Below are 26,107 nucleotides of genomic sequence, written 5' to 3'. Positions count from 1 at the left end.
ATTAAGGTCCATCACCTAGTGCTATATTTTTATACCTATCTAAAGTATTTAGCTATTATCTTTCATTATCTTTTATGAGACATCTACAGATCTTTATCTTCTTTTGTCCCTTCAAATGGATCTTTAGGTTACTTATTAGCATTCCAGGCTTTCATATTTGCTATTTCTTATTTTAACCTCATTTTCTTCTTTTGCCCATTTTCCTTATCTCACATTTCTATTTGTCCCTGCTTTATCTGTTATCCAATTCTGATAGACTTAATGCCATATCTGGTATATATCATTCTAAATAATGCATAATTAGTTCCTTTGGTAATTGAAGCAAGAGTTTCTAATAATGTATCCAGAGGAGTTGTAGCAACTATGATAAGCAATATTAACCCTCTTCTAACTGTTCACTCTTTTTACATACTGTAAGATACAACAGTTATTTAAGACAGGATCCCTTCACCTAATGAATTTATAATATTCCTGGTTAAAAATTTCACATTACTTCCAAGTAAAATAAACTGTTGATGTTAAAACAAACAGGCTATACTTTCTTTTCCTTCATTTGTGTATAGTTCTTATGAGTTACCAGTCCATTAATGTAGAGCTTATGAAAACAACGAATGTAACGTCCCCTCAGCCAACCCAACAGTGTGACTCCGGCAGACTAAGCCTATGTGCCTTGAAAGGATATGTTTAGAGAGACCACTGGTCAACCTTCTTGTAGGAGCATTTTAGCATCCTGGTCACCATCCCATAAGGTCACTTTGTACACGTGGTATTCTTCCAAAGAGCTCTTGAGCTGTGTCTACTTAGAATCACTATAATAAATAGTATAAGAGACTAATATGCTCTTCTCTCCCCATAGAGCTAGATCTGTAGGATTAGAATGTTGGTGATAACACCTCATTGAATTTTTCTCATTCACCATATCTTTTTTTTTAAATTTTTAATGTTTATTTATTTTTGAGAGAGATAGAAACAGAGCATGAGTTGGGGAAGGGCAGAAAGAGAGGGAGACACAGAATCTGAAGCAGGCTCCAGGCTCTGAGCTGTCAGCACAGAGCCTGATGAGGGGCTTTAACGCACGAACTATGAGATCGTGACCTGAGTCGCAGTCAGATGCTTAAGCAACTGAGCCACCCAGGTGCCTCTCTCAGTCACCATATCTTGAAGAGTACCATTGAGGTAATTTATTATTGGGGTGGGTGGGTGGCTCAGTTAGTTAAGCATCTGACTTCATCTCAGATCATGATCTCAAGGTTTGTGTGTTCAAGCCCCACATCAGGCTCTGTGCTGACAGCTCAGAGCCTAGAGTCTGCTTCAGATTCTGTGTCTCCCTCTCTCTGCCCCTCCCCCACTCATACCCTGTCTCTCTCTTTCTCTCAAAAGTAAATTAAAAAACATTAAAAAAAGATAATTTATTTTAATAATAAAGATTATTACAAAAATTATTGTATGGAAGATAAGTGTTTATTCATTCAACACTGATTCAGCAAACATCTTTCAAATATCTATTGTGGACTACTGACTAAGCTAAATACATGTGTGTACTCCTAGTTCTTAATTATATTTTCTCTGCCATTTTTATACCTTATATTCAAGTGACTGAAATCTTAGGATTTCAAGAAATCTTAGGATTTCTTTCTACATGAAACTCAGGCCACTTAAGGCATGTCAGCCTTGTATATTCCTTTAAGTTAGTTTGAAGTTCTGCTTTCTGAAGAAAAATACTAAATACCTTAGCAGCTTGAAATCGTCACACAACAAGGCACGATGTGATGTCTTTCCATCTACGTAGCACCTTTATTCTGAAGAGGTCAAGATATTTCATAAACATTTATCTCCTTTCCACCCAGAATTCCTTTCTGCACTAATTGCTAAAACATGGAGAAGTAAAATTTCTTGTCTTGGGTCATGTAGTCCTCTTCCTTAGACACCAACTATATACCTTCTCTATGTCCTGGTTTTCTCTACAGCATGGTTCATGAGTATGTCCAATTTCCTCCTAAAATAATGAATTAGGCCAACCAGCAAATATTGTACATCTGCTATTACTAGGCATTGTTCTAGGTATTCAGGATAAATCGCTAAACCAAACAGAAGAAAAAAACCTTTCTTTGTCCTCCTGGCACTTATATTTTGACGGGAGGAAGGGAATAGAATGGGGAACATAGACAATAAACATTATAAATTAATAATTTATAGTATTTTGAAGAGAGAAAAATTCAAAGGCAAAAACAAAGTAGTGAGGAAAAAGTTAGACAGTGGGGTGGGAACATGTAAATAGATTAATCCGACTGGTGCAGAAATAATTTAAGTTCCCAACTATGTAAAGCAATGTCACTAAAAGTTGGCTCAGAATTGAAAATTAAGAGCTGAATTGTTTGGCAGTGGGTATTGCACATTCAAATGGTGGAGACTTGAGTTTACTAGTTCAATTTCATAAACATTTATGAGAACCATTCTGTACGAAGTACTTTTCTAGTGGTTTTGAGTACAAAGGTAGATATAGTGTGGCTTCTGCTCTCAAGCTGCTCAGACTTTGAAGGACAAGCTATTTTGGTATCTGTTTCTGCATAAAAACACCACCTCCAAGTACAACTGTTTAGAACAATAACCATTTTATTATCTCATGATTTATTGGGTTGACAGTTTACCTGGTGTTGGTTCTCCTTCTTCTGATTGCAGTGGTCTGGGGGCTTGATTGGCCTGGACCATCAGAGGGGGCTCGCTCATTTGGTTGCTGCCTTGGTGGGGGAGGCCAGCAGGCTTATTTCAGGTAGGACATCATTGGGTCACTGAGACTGCCTGTGGGTCACTGTCAACACCTCCTTGCCTCTCAGATTGTACTGCCCATGGTTTCTCCACATGGTTCTTCCAGCAGGTAGTGAGACTTCTTATGTGTTGGCTCAAAGGTCCACAAAGTGCAAAAGTAGAAGCTGACAGATCTTCTTAATTGTTAGGTCCAGAATCTACGCGGGGTTACTTTCTCTGCATTCAAGTGGCTAAAATGAGTCCCATGCCAACTCAGATTCAGGGAGAATATTTCACAAGGGACAAACTGTGGGATACGCAGATCATCGAGGGCCATTTTTGGAGATCAACAATTCCAGAAGACAGTGCTTACGATATGTGCAGGGTACTGTGAAAACCTGGACAAAGGGCACCTGTCAGTCTGGAGAAGCTCAGATGAGGCTTTCAAGAACAAGAGAATGCTGCACTGGACCTTAAAGGAAAAATCAGAATTAGCCAGTGAATGAGGAACAGAAGGATATGCCAGGCAGAGAGAGAGCGAGCGAGCAAGAGAGAAAGCACGAGGCATTTTACAACACATGTTGTCAGAGGAGAGTATGATGTGTTCTGAGAACTTCCAGTTATTCGGTATAATAGAGTACAACCTCTTTTGGTAAATACTGAGAAAGACAGCTGAAGAGGAAGACGGTGCTTTGAACCAAGGGTATTTTATAAACGCGATCTCAGAAAGTTGCTGTGAGGTTTACATTATATCGAATATCCAGTGTGTGTGTGTGTGTGTGTGTGTGTGTAATGTGTATATATAATATGTATATATTCCATATACTAGGAATACTTCGATATACTAGGTAACTTCTAACACTTGTTTTGTGATGATGGGGGTTTGAAATTCACCAGGGAACTGATGGGAAGCCAAGTCTTCTTTTTTTTAAAATGTTTGTTTATTTATTTTGAGAGAGAGAGCCAGAGAGTGAGTACAGAAGGGGCAGAGAGAGGGGGAGACCGAGAATCCAAGCAGGCTCCGTGATGTCAGCATGGAGCCCAATGTGGGGCTTGAACTCAGAACTGTGAGACTGTGACCTGAGCCAAAATTAAGAGATGTTTAAACGACTGAGCCATACAGGCGCCCCAAAATGATTCTGAAAAAATCATTTTGCTCTATGGAATTTACAACAGGATATTATATATTTTATTATTATTATTATTATTATTATTATTATTATTATTATTTATAACTTGTGTGTTACATAGCCCTTATATTCGTGAAATTTATATGCACACTTTTTTGGAGAGCTGGTTGTTAAACATTTACCAGCACATCACAGGTAGTAAATAATTTGCCTGTTTCCTATATGTTCCAAAAAGTCATTTCTCTCCTTTTCATGCATTTAACTCACTATCTCATCCTGGATATTTTCTACTGATCTGTATTCCAGTTCACTAATCCTCTCTACTTTTCTCTCAAACTATTGTCAACAATCAAATCTATCTTCAATGCCTAATTTTAATGCTCCCTTATTTAAAATTCTTGAATTTCCTTTTGATTCCCTTTTATAATTTCCAGTCTGGTGAAATTCCCACTTCTTTTCATCTGGCCACTTAAATATAATAATCACCGTCATTTAAAAAATTTATTTATTTATTTATTTATTTAATTAATTAATTAATTATTTATTTATTTATTTATGACAGAGAATACATGTGCATGTGAGTGGGGGAAGGGCAGAGAGAGGGAGAGAAAGAATCCAGAGCAGGTCCTTCCCCTCCATCCAGCCCAAAGCCCCATCAGGACTCAAACTAAGGAACTGTGAGATGACTTAAACTGAAATCAGGAGTCGGACGCTTAACTGATTGAGCCACCCAATTGCCCCAATATTCATTCATTTAAAAATTTACTTCTGATGACTCTAGTAACTGGTTATCTGTGTCTTTCTATTGTCTGTTTTCTATAAAATGTTTTTTTCTCTTGATCCTGTTTCTTGGTATGCCTTACCATTTTTAATTAAATTATGGATATTGTGTATGAAAAATAATATGTGGTCTTAGGAGTGTTGTCTGGCTCAGGGAGAGTTTCCCTTATCTTCTAGAATAGCAGATAAGGAGGCACAGATCATTTCAATCAAGTCAAGGATCAGACTGATTTGATGCTGCATCTCAATTCTTATAATAAGCTGCTTTCCCCATCTGTTTTTCCTCCGGTGAAGGGTGTAACCTTCCAGAGGCCCCAGCTGATAGCCTGGATTATTTACAAAAAGTCCTTCCTCCCTCTGGGTCCTTGGGTTTTCAGTCCAGTGCAGGACTACAACAAACACTGTCAGGTGTTTGCTTGTTTGTTTGTTAGAGGTTTCCTGCTTATCTTCTTGGCCTTTTGCGCTGTGCAGCTTATAAATAGGCAGAAGTCTCAAGAATAAAACCACAAGTTGTGGTCTTGCTTCCATGCTACTACCCTTTCTCTGGGATCTTGACTACCTCACATCCTGGCTACCTTTTTCGATCTGAAATCCATTTTTGTTTTTCTTTACAGCGTTATGAGATCTTCAAAAGTTCTACTCTTTTTTTCTCTGCCTCTTCGCAATGTATGCTCATATTCTTAGTCTCTCTCTTCACATGAATATCAGCATTTGCCTGGAGGAAAAAAACTGCTGCTTAGAGAATGTTGGTTCACAGTTCTCTGATTTCCTTCTCTCAGGGATCTTGGGCTCTCAAATCCTGGTTGCTGTCTGATGACTTCAATCGGATTTCAGGCATACATTTTTTTTTTTTAAATGAGCTTTTCTGCCTATTCTCAGTGATAACATTGGCCTGCTCGAATCTCTTCCATTCTGGCATCTACACGCTCCTTTGATGATTTCATATGTCTGCACCAGGATAAAATTCTCTCCTAGATCCTCTCGTAGCATTCTGTACATAATTTTCTAATAATCATACTGTGTTGTGATAAAGACTTGTATACCTCTCTGTCTCTACTGCTTGACCATAAACTTCTAGAAGGCACTATCTCATTTTTCTTTGAATTCCCAATATCTGACACATGATTGCACTGAATAAATTATTGTGTAATAAATAATTTAAAAGTGGTTATGGATATCTATCTATATCTATATATCTATATCTATCATCTCTCTCTATATATAATATATATATTAATATATTATTATTTAATAATAAATAAATAAATATTTATAAATATATATTTATATTAATTAAATAAATAATATATTTATATTAATTAATAAAATAAAATATATATAATATATATTAATTAATATATATAATACATATGTTATATAATATATATATATATATATATATATATATATCTGTAGATTTCTGGGCTGATCAGGATATCAATTATATGACAGGTATTTCAGAATTTGTTTTCCTCTATGTTTATTGTTTTTAAAATCTCAATTTGTTTTCCATGCTTTTACAACTTTATTCTCTTTAAAAATTTAAACCATCTGGAATTTATTTTGTTGCATAAAGTATAATAGAGTTATAATTACGTTTCTTAGTTATGTTTTTTAGGAAGATAAGAAGAAAATTGCTTTTTCAAAGTAAGGGGGAATTACTTTTGTAGATTAACCATATATTATTTCAGTTGGTAGAATAACATGTTTTTTGATTGTGAAATTTTTGAACATTCTAAACTCATAATAGTTAATAGATGTATATTGCTCTTTTGACATATTTGAGTATTTTTAGATGTTATGTATTCATTTGTTGTGTTAAGTATTAGACAGATGATAGAAAATACTGTTCAATACATAAATAAGAACTTTTATGTATTAATTTTTAATTTTTCTAGTTGGAATTTGACCACTCCTTCTATGAAGTCTTCACAGATTCCTTAGGGAAGAGTTAGTCATTCCCTTTTGTAGCTTCCCATGGTCCTATGTAGCTCTTTTATGGCTGTTACTAACTTGCATTATATGTATAGGTTTAAAATTTAAATCTTGTCCCTGTTTCTACCACCCTTTCTATTTTTCAACTTTGCTTTATTTTCCTCTCAAGTAGCTATATTTTACTTACATACTCACATTTCCCACATCTAATGCACACACACACACACACACACACACACACACAGCAAACATGGGTGACCTTGAGAGTAGACATTTCTCTCTGTTTGGTTTACTGCTGTATCTCCAGCACCTAGAACTGTGCCTCACACATAGAATATATGTTAAGTGGATATCTCTTTCCTACATTATATTGTGAACTCGCTGAAAACAGAGACCATGATCTAAGTCTTAGTACCCTGGTGTCTAGCATAATATCTACTAAAGCAAGTGCTAATACTTTTGCAATAAGTGATAACTCATTCTCTCATAAAACTAAGGGGATTATGGTGCTCATATTCACATAATCCTACTTGCTGTGCTCTGTAGCTGTTGTTCAGCAAATAGTTCCTAAACTAGAATTAGTATGCAAGAGGGCTACATATTGAAAATCTACTCCGTTCATTTCTTGAATATGTATTTATTTATTTACTTACTTATTGAACTTTATAAAACCCATAATAATTAGTTATATAGAGAGATTTATTATGTCTCTTCTGTCATATTTTAGAAGCCTTAGATATTATATATTTGCTTTACTTTATTATATATTGAAATCATATAGATGATATGAAAAATCATCTGAACATTTAGTGAACACATATCCTATAGCAGATACTGTGTTAGGAACAGGAGGAACAAAATGAATGATATTTCATCCCTGTCTTCAAAAATCCTAAATGATACTTAACATTTACATAGTATTTTCCGTATGCTAGGCCCTGTTATGATAACATTAGGCATCTATTCCTTGAACTTGTATGAGAATTCCATGATATAAGTAGTATTATTTTCCCCATTTTGAAAGTGAGGAAACTGAGGCACAGACTAGTGCAGTTTGTCATTAGAATCTGTACTCAGTGTCCAGCTAAAGTCTAGAGAGTGTACCTAAGCCTTTGTACAAAAGGCAGCCTCTTCAAAAAAAAAAAAAAAGGTGGTTCTTGACCCACACTTTGCTCCCCTTGCTGTGGACTCCAGTATCTCAGTCTCTTTCCTCAGAACTGCCTTGGGGTTCATCTTCAAAACTTGTTTTGAGAAAAATGTTCCTTCCCCTACTTTCCCTATCTCTATTTCCCAAGACAAAGTTATTATTTTAGTTTAACAGACATACTGATTACTATGTTGAAAAATAGAAGCTCAAAAGTAATGCATAGGAGACAATCATAAAACTCATAAATTTCTGACAATAGTGATTTCTGGCATTCGTATTATATTGGTTGGTTATAATCTGCTTGCAAAATTCAAATTTAAGTTGTGGCACTCTAGCACGACCTACTTAAAATCTTTTTTAATTAATAATATTGGTTTTTTTGGAGTGAAGGGTAACTGGAAAATATATATGATTGATCTCCAGGTAGTTAGTCTTAAAGGAATAGCAGATGGTAAACATTAGCTATTAGAGCAGGAAATTATTTCTTCAACATATTTTTTTTTGCTAAGAGATTCTTTGAAAATGAGTAATTCTGGTTGGTTGATTTTGAAAGTAAACCATATGTTGTTTACATGTTTTGGCATTTATCCAGTTTCCCTGAAGATGAGAGTGAAAATGGGGGAAAAAAGCGCCTTTTACTAATTAGATAATAATGAACATAATGAAAACAGGTGCCATAACTTTTTGAATTATGAGAATGTATCTTCAGAACCAGCTCTGGGAATAGGATCTTGAGGGAAAAATATTCTGTACATACCCATGATGTGAGCATGGGAGTATATACCCAGGCACACATTAAATAAATTTAACTATTTTTTACTATGATAGAAATAAAAAAAAACATAGATCAAAATGTGTTTTCAAATGCCCTGTTCATTTGATATGAATTATTCAATATAAATGCATGCATTGTTTGCAATCAGGACATCCTAGTTAATATCTTAAAGCTTTTCACACACATCTGAGTGAGAACCAAGAAGTAACTAAAGATAGCCTAATGATTCTCCTAGAAAGCCAGTAGGACATGAATCCTTGTAACCTATAGATCCCCTCACTTCTGAGTGACAACAACACCCTTGAAGTTATATTCTACCTCCACAATCAGAAGAATGCATGTAGGTGATGCAGATTCTATTGCTTCAGCCACAAAGGAGAGTAATTGCAGTCTAGTATGGGGGAAGGGTGGTGTGTGTTAAGAGCTGCTCCAGACATAAAGGATTGAGAAATGGAGGAGGTGTTGGGGAAATCAAGAGGAGAAAATAGAGTTTGGATGACTCTCTGGGTGAAAGCCTCACTCATGGTACGGTAGTAAACCGAACATTTGCTGCTGAGAAAGGGAAACTTTTCCTGCCCTGTGTCTTTTCCTTCTAGTGGAAAAGATGGACATGTTTGAATTTATATGAATGCCTTTTGAAGAAAAACAAATATCCCATACGGTACAAAGTTAGAACTATTAAAATGCATTATCAACTTTTAAAAATACACAATAATGTGCGAGTTAATTATTTTCCAAAAAATATAACCGCTGTGTTTGAAAATAATATGTGAAATCTGCCCTCATACGATATGACCCAATACTAGATCTCTTCTGCTGTTGAAAGGCACTTAAATTCTACTGGTGATTATTTTTCTAAATGATTAACGCTTATTGTGATTATTCTCCAGCTAATATATGTATGCAAAATGTGGCTGCAGGGATTTGCTTTTGTTAGCATATCCCCTCCCCCACCCTGAAACCTCAAGGCTCCAGATATTGATGCTGGAGAGAGAAAATGGATGTGTGTATGTGTGTGTGTGTGTGTGCGTGTGTGTGTGTGTGTGTGTGTGTGTGTGTGTGTGTGTGTATCTAACCTTCAAGTTGATACATTGGTGATGATATGCAAACAAACAAAAAAAGATAGAGCTTTCCCTTTGATAATGCCCTTCTCAACACATTAATATCATTTTCAAAAAACTTAACAGTAAGCAGAATGGTTTAAATTTAAATGAGGCTAGTGTTCTAAAACAGCTATACAAAGCAGTTACAACTGGAAATTTAATATAACTGAGAATGGCACTTTTATTAAATAACTCTGTGATCTTCCAGCCATGTTCTTAATCAGTGATCTCCCTGTAGCAAAATGCATAGGTAATCAACAACTCTGTCAGTAAACTTGTTGGGGGATTAAATCCTAAAGGAAGGAGCCCATAGCCCTGGAGGAAAACTGAGTACATGTTTCCCTGAGTCTTTGAAGGCTCATCTCGGTAGTCCCACTGCTAGAATGTGCTCTGTTGTCATAGCAACACCATCTCCTGCTTCATACAGGAAAGATTAGCTCTTACTGTGCAGAGGAGAGAATTTAGGGGAAGTCAGACTAATCCCTGGGTGCACTTGGAGAGAAAGGTTGGACCTCGCCTGAGGGATGCTGTCTCTGCAATGATAGAATTGGCTGCCACAGACACTGGTATTTAAGTTGAAGAGCAGAATTCACAGTAAGTGTCAGCTCCTCCAGAGTAGAATATTGATGAATGAGGTTTGTCTAAGTCTTGTTGAAGACTGTCCCATGCAGCAGTGGAATGACAGCAGGAGACTCTGATAAGACTGCCAATGTTTTCCTAGTGTAGGTGGTATTTAGAGGGTTGACCATATCAGGAACTTGAAAATTTTTAGATACTTTTGAAACATCAATCTAAAATCCTGGAAGCATATCAAAATTAGATAGGCAAAAAAATGTATTATATGTTTTTGGCGCTAAATTTATTTACCCTAGATTTTTATGCACTTAGATTTAAAATTCCATAGAGATAAAGCAAAAAAAAAAAACAACTCATGAAAAAATTTTATTATTTCTAAGCAAGTGTGTTTTTCCAACACCAAAAGTAATGAGATTTCATTTTAGAAAAAAAAATGATTTCATTTTAAGATTGCAAATGTTTGTTTTCAATAATATACACTGTTTTTGAAAATTCTTTTAGAAGCCTACAAGTGGTATAATTCTTTTAAGGTAATTGGAATATGATAAAAAGATTTTCTTTGGGGAAGATTAATTTATTTAGGTCTTTGGTGCTGTTGCTTCAACTTGTCAGCATAAAGCATGTGCAATGTATAAATCTTTCAGGATTTTCTACTGCTTGTCTCAAATGGATTTTGTTCTGGGGGGGCTATGGGGTTTTATTTTGTTTTTCCCTCTTGATGTGTATTGGCACAATTTTTTCTATAATTAAAAGGGTTGTATGAATTTTAGCTTAAGCACTGGGAAACCTTGTTATGGGTTTGAAATGTTTGATATGGATATCTATTGTGGTGATATGTACTCATTGAAAACTTAATTACCTCAAAGCACACTTTAATCCACATCCGAAAATAAAAAGAATATTTCAAGAATATGTAGATTTTATGTACTGTATTAGTGATATGTAAACTGTGTGGTTTTGACGATCAGTGTGTATTTCCCTGAAAGTATATATATTTTTTATTTAAAGTGTTCCTGGTGAAATTTGAATTATGCTGCATCGATCATGTTTTTCACTTGCTTTGATCATGGCCCTATATTTAAAATGTGTATTTATTTTTTTTTTTATTTTTTTTTTTCAACGTTTATTTATTTTTGGGACAGAGAGAGACAGAGCATGAACGGGGGAGGGGCAGAGAGAGAGGGAGACGCAGAATCGGAAACAGGCTCCAGGCTCTGAGCCATCAGCCCAGAGCCCGACTAAAATGTGTATTTAAAAACTGGGTTTTGGTGCCCATGTACAAAATCCTAGGCTACTGATGTACTACCACACTGTAACTAACATTGCAGTCTGTGCTAAATATAGCCAATATCATAAAATATATTTAATTTTTATTTGAAGTATACTGCTTTGATTTACCAAATGAAAGAGATTTGGGTATTGGCTGTCAAGCGGAGTGCAGATTACACATAAACTCCTTTTCTCTGAAACTTAAGGTTAGAAGAGACCATGGGTCTTAGACTTGAATGAGCAGTTGTATTAAATGGCTACATAAAATTATTCTCTTCATATGTCAGGAAATGCACACAAAACCATAAGGGTCACAATTGGCTTAATAGCATTCAAGTTATAACTACGCAGAAAGCCTGATGCTCTTAAGAAAATGGAGACAAAGCTGGAAGTCAGGGAGCCCCTCTCAGTGAATGATTGCAAATTATTACAGCAACCTCTTTTCCAGCATTTCTATCAGTTTAGGGTAGGGCCCTTAGAAATCACAAAAAGAAAGAGGCACATCTGCTAATTTCTCCTGAGCCTCCTCCCCTTCCTCCCTCCACCCCCCCCAAAATAAACTGGAGTAACTTATTTCTCTTCATTTATAGACTTTGGGCAAAAATAAGGAAACCAATGACCTTATTCTAAAAAGGGAGAGAAACTTAGGGTTCACTATATGATGTGAGGCTCAGAATGAACAGAACAGAACTGGGAAAGGAGGAGGGCTGAGTCAAAATGGGCACCACTCACTGAAATAACAAAGTATGTAAATAGATAATAATAATTGAAAGGTAAGACAGGGATTTAGCCCATTCACTACTTTAACTGAAGTTTTTCAAGAGGTAGTCCTAACTAGTTTAAAAAAAAAAAGAAAACAAACAAAAACCCTTGTTATATCATTTAGAGTTTTCCATTTTCTGTCTTCTGGGCTTATTTCTTTGTAAATACAGTAATGATTGAGCCAAATGCTGTCAGCTGAAGACTTGTGGGGATTTATCACCTCCCTGAGGCAGTTTGGTTTGGGCTGCTAGAATGTCAGGGTCTTGCTTGGTGAGGAACAGGTCATATTCTAAAGCCTAATTATCTCTTGAAAGGCATTGCTTCAGGAATCTTTGAAAGAGCAAGTTGTTCTATTCTTGAACTGGTCTCAGAGGTTTGGAATATCTTGTGGGAAGTGCAGAAGTCAGTTTAAGATTAAAAATCTTCAGGACATCAAAATCTTGGGGCTAGTAGGTGATCTGGAAATGGTCTGAGCTTTTGTGAGGAAAGCGAGTACAGAAAAGAGAAAGAGGAAGCAATGTCCTGGAAAGATCACAACACAAGCTTCTGCTAGGGAATAATCAACAAACACATGCATGGAAGGCATTGATATATGATTTTATAATGGTCAGCTATCATATATACTAAGAATAGCTTCTAAAACTACCTGGTATGGTTGATGGCTGACATGTGTATAATAATAAATATTGAAGATAAAAATATTTAGCACAAAAGGTAATACTCTGATATAAACACTTTTTGTATTTGCTTTTAAATAGCAAATTAAGGGGGCCCCTGGGTGGCTCAGTCATTTGAGCATCGACTTCGGCTTAGGTCATGATCTTGTGGTTCATGAGTTCAAGTCCTGCGATGGGCTCTGTGCTGATGGCTTGGAGCCTGGAGCCTGTTTCAGATTCTGTGTCTCCCTCTCTCCCTGCCCCTCCCCTGCTTGTGCTGTCTCTCTCTCTCTTAAAATAAATAAACATTAAAAAAATTTTTTTAAATCAAGTTAAGATTCAATGTTGACTGTAGAAGTTTCAATTCTATGACACATTGTTGGGTTAGAGGCCACTTTAAAGAGCTGTAACGTAGCAATAATTCCTCCTTTTTTTTAATTTTGGGATTTATGTTCAAGTAAAAATATTCTCCTTATATTCTCTAAGTTTTACTCTATGTGTCTCAGGACAAATATGTAAGATGCTAAATTTGTCTGTTTTCTTAGGATTGCCCGCAAGCAAATAGGTAGCATGATGTATGAGAAGATGGCTGGAACAGTTGTTGAAATTGGGTTGTATGTAGAAAGACCAGAATATTCATTGGGGCTATGTACTTTTGGTAATATACACTTTTGAAGGCAGATGGGAGCCAATGGAGATTTCTGAACAAAGAGTGAGAAACAAGGAGCAGGACTCTGTGAAGATGTATCCTACAAACGTAGAGAGGACAAATAGATGATATGGGCAATAGTTAATGGAAGGTGATTTGGACTGAGAACCTTAACTAGCATAGGAAAACTGAGAATTAAAGGTAGGGAACTGATGAGAAAGAAATCATAGCCATATAATCTGTGGAATTTCATGTATTAATTTATTCAACCAGGGTTTATTTGGCCACTGCTAAGATGGATGCTAAGAATTACAGAGCAAAATGCTTATGTTCAGGCATTCATTAAAAACACTCGGTCTGGTGGGAATGACTGAGAGATAGCAAATCAGAGTATCTCATGGTTTGAGGTGTGATAAAGCAAGCACAGGGGATAGACTTGGCCAATGACTGGATAGCATTAAAGAACCTTCAAACCTGGAAGTTGATGGGTGCCATTACTAGACATAGAGAAAGTCAATAGAAAGAGAGGGTTTATGAGGAGAGCAGTGACAGTAATGGACAGCATTCAATTTGATTTTAGACCTCTTGTTTGATCTTTAAGCCTTAAAAAACAAATATTGCATTTAATTATAAGAGTTAACCTACCCATTATGTAGTTTATTTTAGAAGGTCATGCAATGCCTTCAAGTTCATAGCACCTTTAGCATTTGTTTTACTACTCTCTATTTTGTTTCCTCTGTAATATTTGTAAATAGCAATTAGAGTATGTAAAAACTTGACATGTGTTTTCATGTTGAAGTACAACTTTTTAGTATGACCAAAAAGAAGTTTATCTTTCATCCCTGGGGTCTGACACTTCCAAAATTTAATACATTTTACCTTTGTATTCTTCTCTTGGCATTAATATAAGATAGAAATAAATTTAATACAAAGGAAAAATGAATATATTCAGCTGAAGTTTTGAGAAAACCACTTTTGTAAAACTTAACCCAATGAACTAGAGAGAGAACTATTTTATTGTCTTTTCTATCTGAACGATGGCATAATTTTCTATAGTCTTGAAATGATAATAGTTAATAATAATAACAACAACCACATCAACACTTTACATTTATAATTGTCGAGGCAATGAAAACAACCCTGCCCCCTAAAGACCCCTCCATACATGTGTAGAAGAAAGAGAGAAAACACTATTATAGTGTAGGGATGTATGGTGACATCAACGTGACTGCAAGGTCTGTACAGAATTTCACACATGTTTATACAGGAAAGTAACATAAAGGACAATGACAACTTGTCTGTTTTCTTGAGAGATATGTAGATGTACCTGATCATCTCCTATTTATCTTGTGAGGGAAAGCCTAAGCTAATTCTGGAGGCTCACATTTACAAGTCTGAATGGTCAGAAGTCCTAATGCTGCAGTGGAAAATCAAAAGGTTGGTCCTGTTACGCCTGTTCATTTTCAAGAGACTGTAAAGGGGATAGTAGGGAAGCAGCTGCCTGTCTCCTCGAAGAAAATCCATCCTTTTATCCTTGCACAGTGCACTTTTTCTAAACATTATCTCATTTAATAATCACAATACTGTTAGACACACATAATTACCATTATGTTTCAGTTTTGTGATTGAGGAAACTCATGGTTGAAAAGGTCAGGGAATATTTTTAAAGTTGTATAACTAACAGCCTGAGATTATCCAGCTCGCTCTTGATCTCACATTCTCATTTCCTAAATGAGGCATTGTAGAAACTCATTTTTGGATGCTACATGGAGAGGTAATGATAAGGAAACAATCATTTTTATTGTTCTTGCCTTAGGTGTCTGTGAACACTTATAAATAAGCAGGCCATTGGATAGAGTCTGATCCAATTTTTCTGTATAATAATTATTTCATGGAATTGTTTTGGAAATTAAAAGAGATAAGTAATATAAAGAAACCTACACTGCACTAGGTGCTTAATAACTGATAAGTCACCATCACAGAAACTTATTCCACTCCAGGAAGAGGAGAATGATGGAGGCAATTGGAGCTTTAGTAAAAATAGTGCATAAGTACTCTTAAATACAGAGAGCAAACTGAGGGTTGCTGGAGGGGAGGTGGATGGGGGGTTGGGCTAAATGGGAGGACACTTGTTGGGATGAGCACTGGGTATTGTATGGAAGTCTTGAATCACTGGATTCTACTCCTGAAACCAATACCACACTGTATGTTAACTAACGTGCGTTTAAATAAATTTTTTAAAAAAAGAAGGAAAACCAATGAGTATCAAAAAGAAAAAAACATGCTGTCCTGGAGAGTCAGATCATCCATCCATCCATCCATCCATCCATCCATCCATCCATCCATTCATCCATCCATCTCTTCACTCATTATTCATTCAGCAAGCATTTAAAACCCTTTCCCTGGGCTTCCTTCGGCACAGACACGTTGTAGGAAAATGAAGAAAACCAGAAGCTGCCCCTCCCCTCAAAGATAATGCTAAGCTCTTCCTTGTTATGGATTGGCTATGGGATTTAAATACTCTGCAAACATTAACTCATTGAATTGTATCAGTTATCCTCTAATGTAAATCCTAAACCTGCCCCTTTGTTCCTGTGGGGAAGCTTAGGTTGGGAGAGTGTCCCAACCACCCAATTTATAAGTGACAGACCTGGGTCTGAATCTAAGTTTTTCTGACTGCAACACCCATTCTCTTAACCACAGTTTATTCCCGCTGTTGCACACGTGTCAAAGGTGTTATGAGGAAGAGTAGTATAAGATATAGAGCTGTCCCAAAGGACAGTGGTCATATGGGGAGGCCTTAGAAGATACAATTTCTCTGTATAAGAACTGTTTCATGGAATTATTTTGGGAATTGAGGGAGCTAACTAACACAAAACACTTGCACGGCACTAGGCGCTGATACAGCCTAGCAGCCACTTACTTTCTGGCCAGCAGCCGGAACTGAAGTTCCGATTATTTCGATCTCCGTTACTGCTCGGGGTTGGGTTTTTTTTTTTTTTTTCTTTCTTATTTCTTTGATTGTTTCATAGACAGTCTGTCTTCTTCACTTTGTCTAACAGTTTGAGAGATGATTAAAGATTCAGAAAACAGAAAACTTTCCCAGCATTTGACCTTGACCTTCCATGTGTATCCATTAGGGTTCCTGGTTTCTGTCTCAATTTTTTTCTAACTTAACAGAGAGAAAGGGGCTTAAATATCATGAAAGTTTTTTTCAAGTAACAATGCCACTACTGGCTAGGGAGCTTGCCTCTTTCTCTATGCAGTCTTCATTCATAGGTTTCATTGAATGTGTGGCAGAGAAGGGTAAGAAAATTAGTGCCACAGAAAGGAGGAAGCAGTGTTTATAATCAGGTCTTCAGAAGGATCAGTGGCTCAATATCTGAGTCAAAACATTAAAATACACTGAAGGATATTCACACTTTGTAACCTATAGGAAAAAATTTTCCCATATTGGTCCTGAATGCATATCTATGTATATAACATTACATTGCAGCCTTTTAAATCACAGGCAAAAATTCACGCAACAGAAAACTCTCTGAAGGCTGTTAACTTTATCTGTGACAGAATCACTTATAATCTCATACCTTTTAGTAAAAGCTAACAATATGATTTTAAAGTTTAGCCCTGTATAATAAATATTAATAACATTCACAAAGCAATATGAGCTAATACAATGATTTGTGGAACAAACCTAAGGTAGATTTTAAAAGGAAAATGAGAAATTGACTTTGACACTGCCTGTACCTTCTGACCTTGTCTAATAATAATCACAATTAGAAAATGAAAGAAAGAATAAAGAAAGAAAGAAAGAAAGAAAGAAAGGTCACATATAATGCTTTTCTAATGCTTGGAAAGAAGCTTAGAAATTTAGAAAATCCCAGAAGCCGTGACTTTATTAGAGAATCCTGCACATGTGTATCTTCTCTCTAGAAGTTGCTTTAAGCGAGTAGGGAATTTAAGGGTGATAACCAAGTTTTTTTTTTCTTTTCTGTAGCTAATAAGGTCTCAAGGGATGACTATCTATACCCATATCAGGAAGGAGACATGTGCTTCTCTTAACTCTTGCCAATGGAGAATACCAGGGATCTTCTTAGCCTTTAGTTCTGTAGTCTGGTCGCCATCCTACACAGGGGGAAGTGGGGAGAAGAAATGGCCCAAGACTTTGATTTTTCCTTTCTGCACATTTTTTGCTGCAAATTCTCACAGTATTTTCCTTAAGTTCTCTTCAGATTTCTTTAGAGCTTAAAATTTTAACCTGTTAATTTAGTATTGTTTCTTCTTGACCCCAAGACATGGTTTTCTTAGTGGCCCCTCCTCTCTTAAAACAAATGTCATAGGTTTAAGTTTCTTTATTTATTATGAGAGAGAGAGAGAGAGAGAGAGCGCTGGGGAGGGGCCAAGGGAGGGAGAGAGAGAGAGAATCCCAGACCTGTTCCACTCTACCAGTGCAGAGCCCAACATGGGACTTGATCTCACAAACCTTGAGATCATGACCTGAGCCTAGATCAGGTTGGATGCTTAAACAACTGAGCCACCCAAACGACCCACAAATATGGTTTTTAACCAGTCAAGAGAAAAAGCAGTACTGGGACTAGCATGATATTGTTAGTATCTTTCTAATTTTAAATATCTTAAGTATTGGGTTTTTGTTTTTTAAGAAATTATCAGTTACAAGCAAATTATGTGTTAATGGACCTGTGGTTTAAAATTGGGTCTTTAATCTGGCAAATATTTACATTATGCTTTCTCCATCATAGAATATTTTTGGTTGTCAGACAAAACTAACATGTGACCTTGGCCAACTTAAGGTGTTCTCTGTACCCATCTCTAACGTTTTAGAGACTAAATGAATCTCTTACTGAGATTCCCCCTCATACCAGGGGAAAAGTTTGGTAGGGTAATTAAAATATAAAATATACTTCTGACCAAACCTACTTGAACAATTTTGGCTCAGAACTACCTCGAATTCTGGGTTGTATCACTGTCACAGTTCATGCTTCACATGGTCCTTTTGTTGTGTATTTACCCCAGTGAGATATCTAAGTTAGAAATACAAGAAGATTCCATTAACTGATGCAATATACTTATTTGTCATTGCCCTGCAGCATAAGGAAGTGGGAAGCTCAGACTTTGACCTTACACATATTTCCCTTGGAATCTCAGCCCTCTACCTCCAATGTAGTTCCCTCATTTATCTGCTAAAGGGCTAAGAACCTGCCTCACGTGTTGCTCTATTTCAAAGTTCAATGGATAAAGTAAGAAAATTTATTAATAAAATATTACACAATTGTTTTAAATATAATTCATGTTTAAAACATTTAGACTTCCTAGAATCACTTCCATCACCAATATATTATTAATAAAATATTACATATTCATTTGGATACATATTCATGAGAACATGTTTTTAAAGTACAGAAATCTCTAAAGAAGGAAGAGTCTCCTATTCTCTACTCCTAATCTGCTGTATTCCCAATAGATAATTTCTGTTAACAATTTGGTATGTACTTTTCCAGAAAAGATAAATAGCTAAATGATAGCCTGTTCAATAGATATCCTTTTAAAAGAAAGGGTCACCAAAATTTTGAATTTCGGTTTTATTTTTATCATTTTGAATCATTTGTTGAAAAGGACATTTTGTCAATGATTTGCTGAAGTTGTCATAGATTTTATGTTGTTTTTATACGAGCTCTTTTATACCAATACTACAAAAGACATAACAATTTACAGACTAAAAGAAAAGTGGAATGGGATTGACCACCACCCATCTTTTGAGAAACATTATTTGTGGCAAGATCTCTTCTCTTCTGGAATGACAAGTAAATACACATTTTAACGTTATAAATACAGAAATGGATGCTAAGCCAAATTAAAGACTAGCTCTTAGAATATTGGTCTGCAAACGTCTGCAGAGCTGAAATGTGTAAATTAGAGATTCACTGGAGTCTGCTAGCCAAAAGCGAAAACGAAAGCGCTTACAGCTCGCTAATTAATGCCGCATGTCCAATTTGATTGCAGAAAAAAGAGCCACCGAGGCCTATGGGAAAAAGCAGTGGCCTGGCAGTCAAGAGAACTGAGTCCCCTTCTCTTTTGCTACTCAGTGTGGGACCATCCTCGGACAAGCCTGTCCTTTGTCCTCAACACAACCATTTAAAAATAACGGTCATATTCACCACCCTGTTAACTTCTCAGAACTGGCAATAAAACGGGGGGAAAAGAGAGATTGAGTTCCAGAAAAACCATGATATAACTCTAATTTATTGCAGAACTGTTAATGTTCTTATGTCTGTATTGTTTAGGTATTTCACAAATTCTTAATGAGTTTCTACCACGCCAGGCTCTTCGAGGAGCACTTTGTGGACCTCAAAACTATTACTGGTGCATGACAAGATGAAGTGCTGGGTTTGAAACCACAATTTCGTTCCTGTAGAATTTAATAATAAATAAATGGGTTTGTATTTTGTACGTTCTGTTTCAAGCTTTGGTGTTTGTTTTTACAAACTATTTGTCCGTGACAGATTGGAGATAAACAGATTGATTCTTCATCACACATGCTTTGAGAAGCACTGTAGTTGGGAATCGGAGCTGTGGGTAGATAAAACAAAGAGCAAAAATTGACCTAATCACTGCTCTTTCAGAGCTGGAGGTCCTGGGGGAGACCCAGATATTAATCAAGTAACCGTATCTAAGTGATTATGTTATTCAAAGTGAAGTAAATTATTCTCCTCAACCACGCTCCTCCTCTTTCCTGTTCTCCTCTTCCCCCCCCCCCCCGCCGACTCTCTCTGCCTTCTTTCCTTCTCTCTTCCCCCTCTCTGCCTTCTCTCCTTCTCTCTCTGCCCTCCCTACTCCTCTTTGCCCATTCACCCCTCATCCCTCTTCTCCCTTCCCCTGCTATGACTCACTGTCCCTACTGTTCCCTTCATTTATTTTCACCTACTCTGAATTCTATATCTGAGAACCTTTATCAATCTATACGGTAGAATAAATAATTACCTTGATATCAATCATAGTCAACAAGCAGAGCTCTTCAAATATTCCAGTTTGGGGGCAGTATATATATTTTCTTTCTGATTACTATAGAGTGTGTGCTTACATCCCTATGTATTTCTTCCTCTCTCCTTTTCTTCCTTCCTTTCATCCTTTTAGATTTATTTAGATTATTTAAGTTTATTTAGAATTTGTTAAGCCCCTAGTATGTGGCAAGCATTGTGCTTTGCATCCCCCTATATCCCTGCCTCCTATTCCCTATTCCTACCCCTAACATGAAAAATCAGCAAAAGTAATAAGAACTGGAAATAAAGATTCTATGAATATTTAACCTGGGCATGCGCTATCTTAGGATGTGTTCTCGTATGTACCCTTTAGAAAAAGAGAGATACTATTAAGATGAAGCATGTAGAAGTTGAAATTCAAAGCTTTTATCATTAACAATATAAATACAATTGGCATGATTTCTTTTTGAATTCCAGAAAACTGTAGGCAAACTACAATGTCACTTAAGTCATTGCTTTCCTTTGCCTTTAGGATAGGATTCTTATGATCAAAAGGAAAAAAAGAATTTATTTTCTGAGGCATGAAATCACTCAATCATAGTACGTTTTGCACTACTTAGTAACAGCTGTAAATAATAGCTGAAGTGATTTGTATGTGAATAAATGTGAAATTGTGCCCTGCTTTCATCCATTAACTTATTTTCAGTTGTTTTGTCACTGTTTACCACTACAGATTGGTCAGTATACCTTGGTGGCTGCAGGAAAAAGGCACATTTTGGGTGAAAATATATCTCAGTAGAATAAGATAAAAAAATTTCCATGTCTTGGTTCAGTATAATCCAGAAAATAATTTTCAATCCATATCTGCAAAGCATCTGAAAAATAGAGCATAGCATCTGAAAAATAGAGCATAGTATCTTATAGAAAGAACTTCTCTGCCTTCAGAGACCATACATTTCTTTTTCCAAGGCTGGTATCTGCACCATCACCAGAATAATTGGGTGACATGAGATTATGTCCTAGAGAGGTTTGTGGGAGAGGGAAAAGGACAGTGGCTCTGGACTTAGCTTCCATGAGTGTGATTTGGGCCTCGGGCCTTGTGGTACCTTGAAGAAGTCATTCGATCAAGATCCCAGAATATGCCTCTCTGATAGTAGATTAGCTGGGCCTGCTTTGAGGATTAGATATAATGAAATAAGTACCCAGCACATAATTTTAAATTATTTTCAATGGCAAATAGCACTAATTAAACAGTGTACTTCTTTGTATCAGTTACTTCAAATAATGAGGACAGAAGGGAGGTGTCAGTTTTTATAAGAATGATGTCACAGTAAAGGAGGCAGTGATTTAAGGAATGCAAGGATAGGAAGTCTAGAACAAGCCTGGCCATGACTTAGCCTTGGCCTCATTGAGTTATATACAGGATTATCATGCAATTTTATTGTCCAAAGCAAAACACATTTAGAGTCAAAGGGGGGATAATTAATAATTGTACTGATGCCAAGATGTGTGAAGCCAACCTGCCACATATGTAGTCCCTCTGTTGTATACCTTTTTTCTGTGTCCATCTGTTACCCCCACTCCAGCCTCTGGCTTTCTTTGATGAATTCGGCTTGTTCAGATTCCCTGGCAACCTCTTCAGTCCAATGCTCCCTTAATGGTTCTTACTTTAGCTGTGTTTACTAACCATGTTAGGAGTTTGGGCTTCTGAGATTTTTGTTATGCACAGGGATTGTCTAGAAGTCTTGTTAAAATGCAAATTCTGGGGGTGCCTGGGTGGCTCAGTTGGTTAAACGTCTGACTCTTGATCTTAGCTCAGGTCATGGTGTCAGGGTTGTGGGTTCAAGCCCCACATTGGGCTCCATGTTGGGTGTGAAACCTTCTTAAATAATATGTGTGTGTGTGCATGTGTGTGTGTGTAAAACCTGTGTGTGTGTGTGTGTGTGTGTGTGTGTAAAAACCCATGATTTCTGATTCAGTAGGTTTGAAGTAAGGCTTGAGATTTAATAGTTTTAACAAGTTCACAGGTGATTTTGATGCTGCTCATCATTAGCCCACATGCTGAAGAGAAAGGTGTTAGTTCAAATTCCAAGAGATGGAATTTTTTTGAGCTACTCACCTTTCTGATTTGACCGTAGTGGTTGTGGCTTTGACCTCTTATGGTATGTTGGTTCTTTGGTCAGGTGCCTACCTTGGCAGATTGAGCCTGGGGAGGACATATGGCTACCAAGACAGTAGGTAGGGTAATTTGTTCTTGAAGGGAGTATAGAGAGGAGATTCATACACTAAAATGATATGTTCAGTGTTATTAGTTCTATTTCTTTTCATGGAGAGCCACTGAGGAAGGAGCTTGAAAAGGTGCCATCAGCACTGGATACCCCTCTAAACCAGGCCAGTCAAAACTCAGTAAACATTTCCTCTCTGCTGAAGTCAAGAAGCAATGGCTTTCAAACTAGAATCTACTGTGCTTTATCCAAAGCAAGGTTTTATGGATGACCATGGTTGTGTAACATTAGTATAGCAGCATGAGACATTGGGGACAGGGAGTTTATTTTGAGCAGCTCTTGGCTAATTAGAAATAATCACACTGTTAGAGCTCTTATCTTGGTATTATTCAGAGAGTTTAAATTGGTATAGTCAGTACAGAAGTTTAGAGAAATTGGTTTTTTTTAATGGTCAACCAAGATGGATTTTTAAATTTTGATTTCAGGAGAATTCAATGATTTGCTATGATAGAAAAAGTATTAATGAAAATAAGCACATATATCACTAATATAAAAAGAATATAATCATTACCTGGGAATCCTTTCAATTCTGAGCTCATTTTTATTTTTTTCAAATTCATTCTGACATTACCTCCTGCCAATCCTTTTACTACGAAAAATAAAACATCAGCAAACCCAAAATGTTTTCTCTTCTTCTTTGACTTTTCAAAAAACATTATGTTTCTACTTGGTGACTTGCTATATATACATATATATATATATATATATATATATATATATATATATACACACACACACACACACACACACACCACTTTATACACAAGGAGTATTTAAGCAAAGTCCACATTCTCCATGAACATTCAGAAAAATATGACAACTATGTGTGAAAAGTTGGTGTTTAATATCAAAAGTTTTGAACTATGCAAAGCAAGAGGTTAGAAAACAGGATCAATGTAAACAGTGTTCCGTGGATATTGGTAGCAGTGGGTCTGTGAGAGCCTGTGCTCTAGAAGGAGGATTTGGGGCAAGATGGCCGCCCTGATGTTGCCTAGGCTGCTCAGGTAGAGTTGACCTAATTCCTCAGCCATCCACTGTTTGAGAATCTGCTGGGTTGCAAACTAGGTGATGACTTTGAGAACGTTCATGGTTCTCTTGAGCCATAATCTTCCTTTCCCCCCAAATCAGTGCTAGGACTACCTATTGGTTATTTAATTTGGTATTAACAAAATTAAATATTTAAACTGGCTCAAGAGGGGCGCCTGGGTGGCGCAGTCGGTTAAGCGTCCGACTTCAGCCAGGTCACGATCTCGCGGTCCGTGAGTTCGAGCCCCGCGTCGGGCTCTGGGCTGATGGCTCAGAGCCTGGAGCCTGTTTCCGATTCTGTGTCTCCCTCTCTCTCTGCCCCTCCCCCGTTCATGCTCTGTCTCTCTCTGTCCCAAAAATAAATAAACGTTGAAAAAAAATTTTTTAACTGGCTCAAGTATACTGAGTTTGAGAAATGTAAAGTGTGGAAACAAGTCTTCCATCTTTACTGTTTGTTAAGGTCTTGCAATTAATATAGCCAAAGCAAGGACTATTTCTGTTATTGAAAATAGTTCACCTTTTATTCTTGGGTGGTGACAAATATCCAAATGCTATGTGGACTCATGATGTGTAGTCTAGGATTCTGCTATTATGAAAGCATTTCACTATCAAAGTACCTGCTTTACAATTTCCTCTCTAGCAAGTGCAGTGCTTGCTATTTTTTTTTTACAGAGCACTTTATTTTAGAGTTGAGTAAGTAGTTCTTTCTTCCGTTCTGCCCATTTCTTCTGTATTTACTCACAGTCCTTTAAAACTTGGCAACTAGAAGTATATATGCACCTCATGCGCTTATGAATACTCATACACAGAGATGAAGCCATCCATAGTCATTCAGATTCAGTCATCCTTTCCCATGAATGTGGCCATTAGCCCTTGTCTATCATTCAGTTATGCTCTCGTGATCTGTGTGTGGGAATGTTAGTGGTATCAGAGATTTACTTACCCTTTTGGGATGGGCGTAGGACTCCTGGCTTCTTTGTGCTTTGAATAAACTAACTGTGGCCTATGAGTAACACCTTACTGATTTTTTTTTTATATTGAGGTATAATTGATATATACCATTGTATTAGTTTCAGGTGTGTAGCATAATGATTTGATACATTTGTATATCATGCAATGGTCACTATGATAGGTCTAGTTAACTTCCATCACCACACATAGTTTCAAATTATCTTTTCTTGTCATGAGATAAAATCACTTTTCAAATAGAAAAGCAGCAAATGTGTTACTGTTCTCTTTCAAGAGTAGGACTTTAATTTTCCATATCCTCCAAATACTGATGTTAATGTTAGCTTGCTTTTATCTCATATATTCATAAATTGTGTTATTTTTTCTCCTATTTATTTAAAGCTTCAGCAAGTTTCCTAAAATGGTATCATTTGATATCATTCAGCCCTGAATGTCAAATACAGTTGTCTTTGGTTATAAATATCGTGTAATTGGTCAGCTTGTACTTATAATCATGGTGATATTGAAAGTTCATCTGCATCTATAAAAACATCAGAACTACTCAGTTTATGCTAATTGCAAGAAGGGTAGGCAGAAGGTCTTTGTTACAGAAAGAAGAAGGTGGTAGCAGGCTATTCACTGTGATTTCTGATTTTATGAAGTACTACAAAACAGGTAACCTCAGATGACATCTTTTAATTTAGTGTCTCTAAGAGCTCCCTAAATCCAAAGTTAACTTGCCCCCCCCCCCCGCCCCGCCTCCCCAGAGCATATTCCCTATCTTTTACAGGCTCTTCTCTTCACAATACCTAGACAGGTGTTTCCTGCTGAGGTGTAGCTACATGATTTAGACAGACATTGGTCTGGAATTAAGGATCGGGTGTTTGATCCTATATTTGTCACTATCAGTGTGACTTGAGCAAGTTCTCCATTTTATGTTTATCAAGCTGTTTCAATTAGTAAAACTGATAGTATTATTTTATTCCTAGATCTGTTTTAAATATTGTAAATATTTAAATATGTAAATACCAAAATGATTTGTATAAGTAAAATGTATAATGATTAAAATCAATTGATATTATTCAGATGAATCTAGAATAAATTAGTCTTTGTTAGAAAGATATTAGTACTTTCACAAGTGTCTAAATAATAATGCTTTATAATTTGCCGCCAAAACTCTTACTGGCTTAGAATCCTTTAAGATGACCAATAAATTCCGTGATACCACTGTTACTGATGATGATGGATTTCAGCACCAGAGGTAGAAATCATAAAGAAAGTTTGGTGGAAATCTCTTGGATATCAAACAATGAATTGGCATTA

The 26,107-nt window shown here is 36.4% G+C and overlaps 1 protein-coding gene across 8 annotated transcripts in view; it reads left to right on the top strand.

The window, feature by feature from the left end:
* Nucleotides 1-26,107, top strand: part of NOL4 (nucleolar protein 4) — a 426,742-nt gene that overhangs the window by 172,448 nt on the left and 228,187 nt on the right. The window contains exon 1 of one of the 8 annotated variants that reach the window (XM_045457205.1): nt 10,097-10,209. The exons of the other annotated variants lie outside the window; for them this stretch is intronic. The gene's annotated coding sequence lies outside the window, so the exon portion shown is untranslated. Of the gene's footprint in view, nt 1-10,096; nt 10,210-26,107 lie in introns of those variants that run through there. 8 annotated transcript variants of the gene reach the window in all.

This window comes from Leopardus geoffroyi, chromosome D3, assembly GCF_018350155.1.
Source record: "Leopardus geoffroyi isolate Oge1 chromosome D3, O.geoffroyi_Oge1_pat1.0, whole genome shotgun sequence".
NCBI classification, from domain to species: Eukaryota; Metazoa; Chordata; class Mammalia; order Carnivora; family Felidae; genus Leopardus; species Leopardus geoffroyi.
Note: the sequence above shows the minus strand (reverse complement) of the source record. Positions and strands in the feature narration are given on the sequence as shown.